Below are 15187 nucleotides of genomic sequence, written 5' to 3'. Positions count from 1 at the left end.
CTATCTCATTTAAACTAAAGTTGCACCTATCTCATTTTAGACAAAAGTTGAACTCACCTCATATTAGACAAAAGTTGAACCTATCTCACATGACAAAAGTTGAACCTATTTCACTTACGACAAAAAGTGACCCTATCTCATTTCAGACAAAACTTGGACTGATATCATTTTAGACAAAAGTTGAACCTATCTCATTTTACACAAAAGTTGAACCTATCTCATTTTAGACAAAAGTTTAACCTATCTCATTTCAGACAAAATTTGTACACATCTCATTTTACACAAAAGTTGAACATATCTCATTTCAGACAAAAGTTTTCCTATCTCATTTTAGACAAAAGTTGAACCTATCTCATTTTACACAAAAGTTGAACCTATCTCATTTTACACAAATGTTGACCATATCTCATTTTAGACAAAACTTGGACTGATCTCATTTTAGACAAAAGTTGAACCTATCTAGTTTTAGACAAAAGTTTAACCTATCTCATTTTACACAAAAGTTGCAACTATCTCATTTTACACAAAATTTGAACCTATCTCCTTTTAGACAAAAGTTGAACCTATCTAGTTTTAGAAAAAGTTGAACCTATCTCATTTTAGAAAACAGTTGAACTTATCTCATTTTAGACTAAAGTTGAACCTATCTCATTTTAGACAAAAGTTGAACCTATCTCATTTTACACAAACGTTACACCTATCTCCTTTTACACAAAAGTTGAACCTATCTCCTTTTAGAGAAAAGTTGAACCTATCTCATTTTAGACAAAAGTTGAAACTATCTCATAGTAGACAAAAGTTGAACCTATCTCATTTTGGATAAAAGTTAAACCTATCTCACTTAAGACAAAAGTTGAACCTATCTCATTTTAGACAAAACTAGGACTGATCTTATTTAAGACAAAAGTTGAAACTATCTCATTTTAGACACAAGTAGAACTGATCTGATTTGTGACAAAAGTTGACCCTATCTCATTTCAGACAAAACTTGGACTGATCTCATTTGAGACAAAAGTTGAACCTATCTCATTTTAGACAAAAGTTCCACCTATCTCATATTAGACAAAACTCGAACCAATCTCATTTTAGACAAAAGTTGAAACTTTCTCATTTTAGACTAAAGTTGAACATATCTAATTTTTCACAAAAATGGAACTTATCTCATTTTTGACAAAAGTTGTACCTATCTCATTTCAGACAAAAGTTGAACCTATCTCATTTCAGACAAAAGTTGACCCTATCTCATTTTAGACAAAAGTTGACCCTATCTCATTTTAGACAAAAGTTGAACCTATCTCATTTTAGACAAAAGTTGAACCTATCTCATTTTACACAAAAGTTGAAACTATCTCATTTTATACAAAAGTTGAGCCTATCTCACTTACAACAAAAGTTGACCCATTCTCATTTCAGACAAAACTTGGACTGATCTCATTTTAGATAAAAGTTTTACCTATCTCATTTTAGACAAAAGTTGCACCTATCTCATTTTAGACAAAAGTTGAACCTATCTCATTGTAGACAAAAGTTTAACCTATCTCATTTTAGACAAAAGTTGAACCTATCTCATTTTAGACAAAAGTTGAACCTATCTCATTGTAGACAAAAGTTTTCCTATCTCATTTTAGACACAAGTTGAACCTATCTCATTTTAGACAAAAGTGGAACCTATCTCATTTTAGACAAAAGTTGAACGTATCTCATTTAAGACAAAACTTTAAACGATCTTATTTCAGACAAAAGTGGAACCTATCTCATTTTACACAAAAGTTGAAACTATCTCATTTTAGACAAAACTTGAACTTATCTCATTTTAGACAAAACTTGAACCTATCTCATTTTACACAAAAGTTGAACCTATCTTATTTCACACAAAAATTGAACCTATCTCATTTTAGACAAAAGTTGAACCTATCTCATTTTAGACAAAAGTTGAACCTATCTTATTTTAGACAAAAGTTAGACTCATCTCATTTTAGACAAAAGTTGAACTTATCTTATTTTAGACAAAATTTGAACCTATCTGATTTTAGATAAAAGTTGAACCTATCTCATTTGAGACAAAATGACAAAGCTGACAATGTGTGGCACACTCACCACAGCTCTCACACTATAGCCCATATATATATATATATATATATATATATATATATTTATATATAAATATATGCCCACAGACAATATTTAGCTGTTTACAGGTCTTCAGTGTTTGAAACTCAATCGCCTAGGCGACAATCGGTGCTCCTAACCTTGTGCTATTTGGCTGCTGAGAAGATGAGAATGTATTTATTCGCCGATAATAGAATAAACAAATGTGTATGTCAATATTGAAATTAAATATAAGAAAGGTTCATCTAACCATATAATCAGTTTCTAAAAACAAAATTAGCCTAGAAATGTTTCAATTTCATTGATAACAGTTTCCCATAATTAGCCCTTATATAAAATTATTTTAAAATAAGTTACAGTTATAGTGATGATTTAGAAATTATTAACAATACTCACAATAATTAAATGATGATAGTAACACAGAGAAAAATACAAATAAAATTTTAAAAAACATACAATAGTAGTAGTAGTAGTAGTAGTAGTAGTAGTAGTAGTCTAGTGGAAGCTTATTGCTTTTCAAATTCCAGTGAAGACCAATGTTCATTCTCAGCAAGGACTCCATGTCAAGCAGCTATTGTAATCGTGTAAATTGTAATAATTTAAACTTTCAAGCAGCTATTGTAATAATTTAAATTGTAATCATTTAAACTGTAATAATTTAAATTATAATAATTTAAATTGTAATATTTTAAATTGTAATAATTTACATTGTAATAATTTAATTGTCAAGCAGCTATTGTAATAATTTAAATTATAATAATTTAAATTGTCAAGCAGCTATTGTAATAATTTAAATTCATTTGCATAGGTTATTGAAAGAAATGGAAATACTGGAAATCTGTGGAGACTTGTCACTCAGACTCTAGTGAACACAACCGGTTGTTGTCAGTGAGTAATCTTTGATGATGATTTGTGTGAGAACTCCGAATGAGTACAAATTATATTGAGTCAAAGGATGGATTTTCATTTCATTTCAGATTTCCCCTGGGAATCTTGAGGAAGTGCATTGTCACTTAAATTCCAGAGAAAGCCAACTGTCATATATCAGCACCAAATCCATGTTATATAGCAACTGCAAAAACACAAACTGATTTACAATAGTTATCAAATGAAGTGTAGAGTACTGGAAATCTTGAGAGACTTATTATCACTCAGACCTCAAAACACCACTTGTTATCATTCGTGAGTGATCACTGGTGCCAACTCATTTGGGAACATGTAGAAAGTAAATAACAATAGTAATGACTCTAATAGAAACAAGAAAGGAAATAATGAGAAAGAATGGGACTGCTAAATAAGGGTAGATTACCTCCTTCAAATGACTGTTTAGCAAAAGGTATAATATAGCAAGCCACGATACAGACTACTCAAAACTTGAATAACAAACATTATATAAGAGAAACTACAGATGAAAAGCAAAAATATATAATCACAAAAGTACATTTAATTAAAAAAAAACAAACAAAGACAATGCACTAGCTAACCATTTTAGAGAACTTGAGGATAATAGTCTTCAGTAGTTAAATGGTAAATCTTAGAATATGTACATTTTTAGATGATCCATGTAGACTATGTCTAAGCAGAAACTAGACGTCTAAAATGTCAAAATACTTAAGGATGGGCACTGCCTGGGAAGTATAAACTAAGAGGCAGTTAACTAACGTTTATGCAATGTTCACAATTTCCATTAGTTTAACACTTTGGGTTGTCTTATATCTGTGCTCGAATTGAACGTTATTAGTTATTAATTCCTGTCATTCTCATGGCAATTGTTTGGTGACTTGGAGGTAGAGGCTTAACAAATGGACTCAAAGGTGGCTGAGTTCGAATCTTGCAACTGGAAAAAATTGTAATCCTACACTGACGATTGTGTAAGCATGAAACACTAGTGTATGTATAAAAAGAATAATTATTTAATTATAATTATCAAGCCCTGTAAAAATACTTAAGGATGGGCACAGTCGGAGAAGTATAAACTAAGAGGCAGTCAATTAGTGTTTATGCAACGTTCATGACTTCCATCGTTCAAACACTCTGGATTGTCTAATGTCTCTGTCCGAATTGAGCGTTTATTAGTTATTTCCTTCATTCTTGTGGCAATTGTTTGGTGGCCTGGAATTAGAGGCTTAGCAAATAGAGTCAAAGGTGGTTTTGTAGCTGGATTCGATTTTCCCTTTTAGAACTAGAATTCTTAGGTTTTTAGGTTTAATATATATATATATATATATATATATATATATATATATATATATATATATATATATATATATATATACGAAATAATGTTAAAATACAAATTAAAAAAATAACAAATAATAATAAAGATAAATTTATAAACTAGGAGTAGCTAATTCTTTGATTGATACGTTATTTATCATTGGGGGATTCATACAGATAAAATACTGTCCAAATTTTTCTTAATTTTGAACATGAATTGATCTTCCCTGTAAAATATCGGCAAGGCGACGTATATTTGAAAGCACACCTGTTGCCGTGAATATATTGTTTAAGTAGCCTGCTCTTGCCTCTCATGCAAGTGGGCGAGTCTACTTCTATGGGGGTGTGACATCAAGACCACTTCGGTCTTGTAACTGGGCGTTCTGGGTTCGATTCCACCTCTACATTCCCATTGAATGATGATATGGTTTTGAGTATAATGGGATGGTTTGCATATGAGGCATGTAAAAATAATCAATATTTGAAACTAATTTTGTTTGAAAAAATAATATATAATGTACGTGTGTGTTATGACTCTGTTTAAGGGGTCACAAGTAAAACAGAACACAGGAATATAGTAACAAAATGTATTTGCAGGAACATACAAAAGTGAGAGTTGTTTGTCCAGCCAACAAACGACCTTAATTGGTGCACCCGATATCAACTTCTGCTTTACGGCTTTGTCTTCCGGTATTTAGTGTGTATGGATCAGTTCATTTGTAGGTAACAAAGGTAATATGCCATACCCCCCTCCCAAGCTGATTATTCCGAAAAGGTGTATCAGTATTTTAATTTCAATATGACGTAGACGGTTTCAATAGACTCTACTTCTTAGGGGATTAATTGTTCATGCAAATTTTTTTTGCCATTTTCTCACCAATTAATTGTGACAATTTAATAAACAATTGGTTACTTGCATGGGTAGACTCCACCACAAGGGTCAATAAATCCACCTGGGACTCCATCAAACAAGGGGTGATATCGCCTCAGGTGGTTTCCACTAGTGTTGCTAACTCGATTAACTGTCTCTTTTAAAGAGATTCCGGATCAAATGGTCTGGCTGTTCTTAAAAAAAAACTGTTGAAAAACTGTTTGGCTATCAATTTGGTGCATGTAATATCCTAAAGTGACATTGACTGTTGGGAAATAATTTTTCAATACTAGAAAAAATAAAGTTGCAACCCACACACGTTGTGGTGCAGGTGAATTTTTCATATCCGGTGTAAAATCGCCCACAGTCGCATTGTCACTTACAACTGGGTCAGTTGGTGAGGGTGGCATCACTTTAGGGCTAGCGATAGTGTATCGTACCTGTTTTCTTGGTTTATGATCAGGCGCTGTTCTCGATACAGGGAGAGATACTTTTGTTCGGTCTGCAACAGTATTGGTTTGTATGCACCACCAGTTTGGCCTTATATGACCTAGAACAAGGAAAGTTTCTTTTGAATTTGTCTTTCAAAGCTTTGGCATCTGTTATACTTTTTATTTTTATTTTCCAAAATTATTGATTGGCTAGTTCTATAATTTAAATTAAGTAGGTTCGTGGCATTTCTTAGTACATAAATTTTTAACTTTTTAGTTTTTCCAAATCGTGTCACATTGGCTACAAATTCTCTTTTGAAGTTAATGTGTGTATCATTAACGGCGTTTGCTGTTTTGTGTGATCTCAACATTGTGGATTTATTTAATTTTTCCCATGTCTTTAATTTAATATCGAAATATTTGACCCTGAGCCCAATTGCATTTTTATTTCTTTATCCAAAATTTTTACCATGACATATTTAAATAAACCGTCTTCATTTTCAGTTTCTGGTAAACGCACACGCTTTTATTTTTAATTTTATTTCTGCAATAGGAACTTTTTTGTTTGATTTTTTAAATCCCAAATAATTTTTGACAGATATGGACAGTCTCTAATCCTACGCAGATTTCCACATTGGTTACAAAGAGACGGAATTTCTCTTTCTGAAGTGTGTGGATATGTATGTCCATTTTTTTCTAGCCTATATTTTATTAGTTACTGCATTTTTGGTTTGGTTACTTTTTTTTTATATGCATGATTCCAGACTCAATATCTGTCGCGTCTTAATAATTTCTATTTTCTGACAGTCTTCTGTTAATTTTTGTTGAGTTAAACTTGGTTTGTTTTCTAGTTTTGTTAGAACATGCCTTCTAATTTCCGCATCTTGATTTGATGTCAAATACTAGACATTTAAAAGTTGTTCACACTAAGGTCTGATAGTTTGAATTCATCATGATGTTTATCCACTAAAGTAGCATATGTTGTGAAATCATCTCCGTCATTTTTCACCAGGTTCAGACATTTCCATTATTTATAGAACAAAAAGACCTTTGGGCTAAACAATTATGCAAGAAGTTCTGTAATAAGGTCAACCGTATAGGAAAAAAATAAATAGTTCCAACATGTTTTTGTATTAAAATAAAACCCACAAATTTATCTCCAATTTGTGTAATTGCAAATGAACTTTTTTCTGGTCGGACCAAGACTTACAGTCTATGCTAAAAAAGTCTTCTTATCATCTGTAATGAGCTGAAAATGATTTATCTTTTTCTGATGAACAGCAGATGTTGCCAATTGCATTCCATATCAAGTCTTGTGAAAATGCGGTATTGTTTTCAGTAGGCACATTACTTTTTGCAACTGGTTTTTCTGTTGCTGAACTTGTAGTTTTTGTGCACTTATTGTTTCTATAGACACACGACTTTCCTTATCTAGAAAATTCCTTATTTATCCAATCAATTCTGGTATTCTGATTTCCTTATTTCTCCCAAACCTCTCATCATCCCTCAAAGACTCCCTTTCTTCCTTGAATCTCTTATGCCACTCAAAAACTAAATCATGCAAGAAAGTCCCAAAGCAGTCTAAAGCATTCCATACGTTTATGTGGCATTTTTTTCCAAACTTAAAACAGAATTTTATAGCATATCGTTCTTCTAAAGTGTTCTTACGCCCAGATTGCAGTTTTGAAATTCATCAACTGTGACAATAAGACTTAGTAGGGTGTATTCCAATTCTTGATGTAGCTGTTCATTTGTACCTGAAATCATAAAAAAACGGCCAGTCATCTATTAAGATGTATAGCATGAAGTTTCAAGTGTCTACAACAACTTTAAATGCCTGTACAATAAAAATCTGGAAACTTATTGAAGGCACTTTGTATGTATATATATATGTCCGTACATACATATATATACCTATGTATCTATACATATATATTATTTTAAATGTTGAAATACTTTCAGATTACAGTTTGTATAAAACTGTAAATTTAAAGTTCATACAAATATTAGTATAAAATCTTTTTTGGAGTGGGCGCTGAAAAACTGGGATCGCGGATTTTTATGTTTAAAACCATGAAAATACGTACATATCTAAATCAATTCTCATATATATGTAAGACCTTGCACTAGTGTGTGTATGCAAATTTGAGCAGAGAGTGAACGTGTGCCTTCCACTTTTCAGCTCATATCAATCAAACTTACTTCTTTCATATAATATTTTTATTTTTTTAATCCTTTGAGATAAGGCTTCATAATTTGTGCATTTGTTTTTTGTAGACTGTTATCCTCATCTTCGTAGTTGTTGCTGTTTCACCATATTTTGGCCAACTCATCTTCTGGCCTTCTTCAGGTGTAAATGATAGTGCAGGGATTAAAAGGCATTAAGTCTCTATGGGTCCAGATGAGCATTTCAATCCTACCCAAAGCAGGCCAGAGGATTAGTTGGCTAAAAAGTGGTGAGACAACAACAACTATGGAAGGCAGTAATTACTGGATACAGTTACAAGACTCAGCATTCCTATCTCACATGGTTAAACACCTGAAGAAGGCCAGAGGATAAGTTTGCTGAAACATGAGACAACAACCATGAAGATGAAGATATCAGTCTGCAAAATGAATACACAAATTATTTTTTTAGTCTTTCGATTTCATTTCCTTTTGGGTTGAACGTTTACTTGATATAAATGTTTGGGTTACAGTGACCGCCATTAACCTACTTACCATTACATTTTAGTCTAGATAAGATTTTATATTTCATTTATGTTTAATAATTTGATGAGACCATATGGAGTTTCTCTCATATTAGCTTATTGTCAATAATAATTTTAATATTTTAAAACATTTTAATATCCTAATTTTGAACTATATTAAAAGTATAAGAAATTCTTCAATAAATTTTAATTTAACAAACTTTTCAGAAAATTCTTTTGTACAGATCGCTTGTTGAAATATTACAGTCTGCAACAGATTTTACCTTGTCGCATTTTATGGATTGCCTTATATTCATACATTTGAAAATTAAAATCTCTACTTTTCTTCATTGTCTGTGATTTTAGGATTGTGCATTTATATTTCTTCATTGAACCTAACACTATTTAATCTTGGCTTTTTTAGACTTTTATACACGCTCTTTAGTTTTCAATATCTGTGCTAAGTAGCAAAATTTATGACTCTCTATAAACATTATTTCGCTACAAAAATTCCCTCTGATTATATTAACCAGTAGCAGTTCAGCCTGGTTTTGCTCGGGCCCTATGTACTGTTTATAACTTTCCTATATGTGAATACCCTTTATGTAAAATTTCAAATATTTAGACGAAAAATTTTGACTCCTTAACATTTGGTCTCAAATCAAAATAAATGAAAGTTTGACTCATGTCCAAGTGACCTACATCTAAAATTTTAAGTGCTTAAACTCATAATTGGGGGAGGGCTTTGGTAGAATCTGCAAACATCAACTCTTTCAACTTTTACCTTTTGGCAGCAGATTTTTGTCGCAAAACTGATTAAAATGCTTGCCGCATGTCTGAATATCCGTTATGTAAAATTTCATAAGTATAATGGGGGGGTTCACCTCAAATACACAAACGGAATGTTCAAGAAAGATTATCGCTACAGTCCTCTGTCTCTACTCTCGTTGCTTTCTCTCCTGCCTGATCGGGAACAATTGCCCAGCACCGAGAAATGAACATCGTTTTATAGTTTCCATCTTCACGCACACACAAGATTACGCGAGAACGGACGAAATAAAAATGCTGGCCGCCATATTTGTTCTTCCTTTTCTTCGCCTGAACTCACTTGCTGAGCACGCACGGTAAGACTTGTCTTTCTTGCTTCTAACCACATGCCTCCCTGATCTCAAGATCACATTTCGTAGTCTCTCATCCACTGTGGCGGTCGCCTCTCTCTACTTGGCCTCTGAGGTGTCTTGTCCTCCTCCTGTGGCTGCACACTCCCCTCCACTGCTTAGCCCTCCACTGGTCTGACGTCGAGAATGTGCCTCGGGACTCCTTCCACCACAATGTTGTTACTAGTGTTCCTCCCAGTCACGCAACCTCTACTCCATTGTGTGGTGCAGTGTGCCCCCCCGGTGGCTTCACCCATACCTCGTCTCCGAGTTTAATTGTCCCTATGGCCTCTACTTCTCGGCTTGCCGGCTCCACCCTGGAATTCGACGGAGAGCGATGGACGGGAAGTTATGGCCCTGATTGACACTGGCTGCACCACTACCATGGTGCACATTACACTGGTCGGAAGATGGAAAGGGAAGGGTGAAGTAGTGGCATTTGATGGGTCACGAGTGAAGTGTCGAGGGAGGAAGACCGTCACTATTGATATTGCTGAACGTCGGATGAGGGTCCATGCAATTGTCACTGATCGCCTGGTGCCTGGCGTCCAAGCCATCATTGGAATGGATGTTATATGCCGCCTTGGAGGTGTTACCATCACATGTAACAACGTGAGGTTCGGACTAGCTGAGTGCGCGGTGATGGAGCAAGCCCCCAGAGGGATCAACAAGACAGGGGAGGAAAGAAAATTGTCCATCAAAGATCAGGACTTCTAAGCCAAATTAGACGGAGGGGCTGCTTTAGGCCTAAAACTGAAACGAGGTGCATCAGGCAGCCTAGAGTTTCGCAGGGGAAACGAGATCCCACAACTGAAGCAGGAGCTCGACAGACATGAACTTTTTTCCATATGCGGAAAGTTGATCGGACATTACCCCATTGTTAGCTGGCTTAGACCAGCATGCAGCTACATAAAGAGACATGCGAAAGGACGAGGATGGAATGATAACGTGGGAGAAAGAACGGTCGCCATGATGGAAGAGCTCCTGAAAGAAGCAGAACGGCAAGACCCAGTCCGGAGAACCTGGAACATACCGCGAACATTGGATTGAGTCGTGTGGTGCGATGCGAGCAGCATTGCAACAGGGGTCGTTTTGGAAATTGGAGGAGTAGTTGCAGAAGATGCAGCCTGGTTGAGGAAAAAGAATGACGTCAGCCACATCAATGTGGCGGAATTAGACGCGACAATAAAAGGAGTCAATCTGGCCTTGAAATAGGGACTACATGACATCTGCCTATTTGCAACTCCATGTTGCCAAGAAGCACTGGAAATATCAGTTAGTCAAGTACAAAGGCAAAACTTACTGCCTTATGCGAGTGGGGTTCGGGTTAAATTCGGCACCCAAGATTATGTCAACCATCCTCAGAAAGATTCTGGAGACAATGGGAAAGGGAGATGGGGTAGTGAGCTCATACATAGACGACATTTTGGTGAATGAGACTGTGGTAACTGCCAAGGAGGTGGTGGCTCATTTGAAGAGGTTCAGGTTGGTCGCTAAAGAGCCGAAATAGCTTGAAGTATAATGGGGAGGGGGTTTCACCTCAAATACACAAACGGAATGTTCAAGAAAGATTATCGCTACAGTCCTCTGTCTCTACTCTCGTTGCCTTCTCTCCTGCCTGATCGGAACAATCGCCCAGCACCGAGAAATGAACATCGTTTTATAGTTTCCATCTTCACGCACACACAAGATTATGCGAGAATGGACAAAATAAAAATGCTGGCCGCCATATTTGTTCTTCCTTTTCTTCGCCTGAACTCACTCGCTGAGCACCCATGGTAAGACTTGTCTTTCTTGCTTCATCTGTTGCCAAGGCCGCTGGAAAAATGGTGGGATCTTTCTATCGATCCGGTAGATATCTCACTGCTGATGCTATTCTCTATCTATATAAGAGCCAGGTACGTCCAAGGGTGGAATACTGTTGCCACATCTGGGCAGGAGCTGCTAGAAAGGACTTGGCCTGCCTTGATAGAGTTCAAAATAGACTTCGTAGCCTCGTAGGAGATGTCCTTTTCTCTTCCTTGCAACCTTTATCTCATAGAAGAGATGTTGCGAGTTTGTCTCTGATGTATCGTTATTTTCATGGAAAGTGCTCGAATGAGCTTCAATCTATGGTCCCCCCTCGCCTAACTTTCACAAGAAACACTCGTCTAGCTGTAAACACTATTAATAATTCCCCCCACTCTTTATCTGTGCCTAAACCTAAACGTAGATTTCATGAACAAAGCTTCTTTCTTAGAACTGCACGCCTGTGGAATTGTCTTCCATTTTCCTGCTTTCCGGCTGACTACAATATGGTTGTCTTCAAGTCTAACGTAAATAAGTTCTTGATGAGCCGTTCCATATAAGTTATCAACTTTACCAAATTTTCATTACTAATGATTACTATAATGTCCAATTTCTACTGTACACTCTTTAACCCTTATCCTTGAGTGGCCTCTTGGCCTTGATAATGTGGTGATGCCTATGTAAAAAAAAAAAAAAAAAACCCACAAATGTTTAGACTAAAACTTGGTTAAATAGTTTGCTAGGGACCGCAAAAGTCAAATCTTCGAATTTTCGACCCAAACCGATTAAAAAGCTTGTCTTATATCTCTGAATACGTTTTATGTGAAATTTTAAATGCTTAGATCAAAAATTTGCTGAGTAATTTTGTAGATACTGCAGAGGTCAAATGTTTTTTTTTTAACTTTGACCTCCAATTTTGACCCCTTAAAAATTATTGTTTTGGTTTCAAATCAAATTAAAAAGTTTTACACATGTCCAAGTAACCTACATTTAAAATTTCAAGTGTTTAGACCCAAAATTGGCGAAGAAGTTTGGTAGAGTTTTCAAAGGTCAAATCGTTGAACTTTGCCCCCTTGACAGCCAAATTTCTGGCCAAAAACCAATAAAAGAGATTTTCCTAAATTTCAATACTCTTATGACAAATGTCGAGTCTGTAGACTGAAAATTGACAGAATAGTTTGGTAGGAAAATGTACACACACAGATACACACACACACACAGATACACACACACATAGACAGGTAATTTCCTTTTTATAGATATATAGATTTATTGAAAATAATTAAGGAAATAACTTTAAATTTATCTATTCCTTGTTGAATAATAAATTCGTCATAATTTTTTAAAAGTCTACTGAATTTAATTCCAATTTTTCACTTATATATTTATATATATGCATATATATATATATATATGATGGCAGCAAATTCGTTCTTGAATATTGCCATAGCATTAGAAAATTGAAACATGACACATTCTTTGTCACACATGGTGCAGACATGAGGGACACTAGCAGCATGTGCTTGATGGTCACTTCTATGAAAATTCAAATGCCGTTTCAAACCACTTGCAGTCTTGCACGTCTTCCCCACAGTTGACACAAGTTAGATCTGGCAACACAAGACTGTTTTGTAGCCCATTGCATTGATAAGCAGTCTGGTGGCTTATCAGCCCAGCTCTGTTCAGACATAGTCTCCTGCACGCCTCACACTCCAGACCAATTTGGCCCCCCTGCTCATCAACTGCTTCTTGCACATTCCCTTTCCAAATATCACACTTCAGTTGTTCATACTGGGTTCAATCTGCCTCAAACTTGCCCAAACCTCCCCGCAAGGCCCTCTCCATGATCCAAAGCAAGACTCTTCCAGGTTTTCTTATCCATCTCACATTTTTTCAAGGTGGATCTCAAACAATCCTTGAACTTCATTCTAGGCTTTTGAGTCGGACGCCTTCCCTCGGCAAGCTTGCCATAAAGGAGTTGTTTGGGAAGTCGACTGTCTGACAACCTTACCACATGACCACTTCATCTCAGTCTATGTTTGATAATAAGAGCTTCAATGCTTAGACATTGAGTCCATTCAAGAACCTCAACATCACTAACATACATTTGCCAGCACACACCTAAGATTCACCATAGGCATATCTGGTGAAACCGTTCAAGACGTCTCAAATGCTTCCTGTATGTTGTCCAAGTCTTACAGGCATAGAGAAGAGCAGAGAGAACGCATGCGGTATAAACTTTGATCTTTGTTGGTAGCGAGATTCCATGACAGCTCGACAAACGCTTGTCCAATTTTCCAAAAGCATCACTTGCTTTGCTGATCTGTAACGATACCTCATCATCCAGGGCACTGGACATACTTAGTGTGCTACCCAAGTATACAAACTTAGCGACAACCGCTATCTTCGACCCATAGACATAAATTGATGGTTCACAGTATGGTATGCCCGGTGCAGGCTGATACATTAAGGCAGTCTTTTTCAGACTGATAGTAGCCCTAATGTGCTGCAGGCAACCGCAAAGGCATCCACAAGATGCTGCATATCAGCCCCTCGTATGAGCCACCAGATCACAGTCATCTGCATGGAGCAAGCCACGAATCATGTTGGGGAGTACTTTTGTACTTGCATTGAAGCGCCTAATGTTGAAAAACCCCCAACCCAGTAGTTTGGTAGTGAATATAGACACCATCAGAGCAACCCCTGAATGTCATTCATGGTAAAATACAAAGCAAAGAGTGTGGGTGCTGGAATGTCTCCCTGCTTAACACCATTTTCTACTGAAATAGGATCAGCCAGTTTTTCCCCAACGTTGATATCATCATGGAAGAGCTTTAAGATGGTTACAAACTTATCAGGACAGCCAAGCTTTTTCAGAATCTCCCACAAAGCATCCCTATTGACTGTATCAAAGGCCTTGGTTAAATCGATGAACACCTGATACAGACCCTTTCACTGTTCTATACATTTCTCCTGCAGTTGCCTGTTTGTAAAAATCATATCCACTGTCCCTCGACCACTTCTGAAACCACACAGTGCCTCAGGCAAAATATCGTCAGCAATATGCTCCAGCATTCTGTCTAGCATGATCCTACAGAGCACCTTACCGACTACTTACAGCAATGAGATAGTTTCTACCTTCATATCTGGCATCCTTTCCGTTGTATAGCACCACTATCACTGCATCCTACCAATCCTGTGGAACACACTCATCACACCAAGCAATCTGCAACAAGTCCACCGAGCGTTGCATCATTTTGGGCCCAGAACATTTAAAGCAACCGATTCAGGTCAGAGGACTTTCCATTGTTCAGCTTATAGACAGCTGCTTCAACCTTCTGGAGAGATGGAACCTCTATCAAGAATCGACCTAACAAACTCCTGATCAATGTAAGAAGGCCTGTTCAGGAGGTTATCAAAATGCTCCCTCCATCTATGAAGAATGTCAGTAGGGTCTTGAAGAAGATCCCCACCATTCCTTGAATGCAATGTAGTAATAGGTGATCTGGATGGTCCATAGGCCACACGTAGTAGGCTGTATAAGACCTTAGTGTTGTTAGAATCTGAGGCAAGCTGTATTTCCTCAGCTTTCTGCCTCCACCATTCATCCTCTATGTTTTGCAACCACCTCTGCACCTCACCTTTGATTGCCTTAAAATTGTCCCTCAATCGATCTTGCTCACTATCCATCAAACCACCTTCGAGATAAGCATGCAATGCCCTGACCTTTGAATCAAGCAGAGCCTGAAGTTCAGTATCATTCTCATTGAACCAATTCTGATGTTTATGCTCACAATAACCTAATACTCTCTCACATACCTTATAGACTAAAAGCAGGCCAAGAGTTTTTACAGTCAATCTCTTCCATCTCCTTAACTAGTTTCTCCCTCACAATCTTGTCCCTTAGATGATCAACATTAAGTC

The 15187-nt window shown here is 36.4% G+C and overlaps 2 protein-coding genes across 9 annotated transcripts in view; one reads left to right on the top strand and one right to left on the bottom strand.

Annotated features, from left to right (window-relative positions):
• Positions 1-15187, bottom strand: part of LOC145297666 (uncharacterized) — a 1332115-nt gene that overhangs the window by 421909 nt on the left and 895019 nt on the right. The gene's annotated exons all lie outside the window — the stretch shown is intronic.
• The window catches only part of LOC145297668 (uncharacterized), an 83515-nt gene continuing 82076 nt past the window's right edge, over positions 13749-15187 (top strand). Inside the window, exon 1 of the mRNA XM_080143847.1 lies at positions 13749-13876. The gene's annotated coding sequence lies outside the window, so the exon portion shown is untranslated. The remainder of the gene's footprint in view (positions 13877-15187) is intronic.

The sequence above is a fragment of the Euprymna scolopes genome, chromosome 18 (assembly GCF_053919585.1).
Source record: "Euprymna scolopes isolate OS-2025 chromosome 18, ASM5391958v1, whole genome shotgun sequence".
Classification (NCBI taxonomy): Eukaryota; Metazoa; Mollusca; class Cephalopoda; order Sepiida; family Sepiolidae; genus Euprymna; species Euprymna scolopes.
The sequence above is the reverse complement of the archived record's forward strand: the minus strand, read 5'-3'. Positions and strand labels throughout refer to the sequence as shown.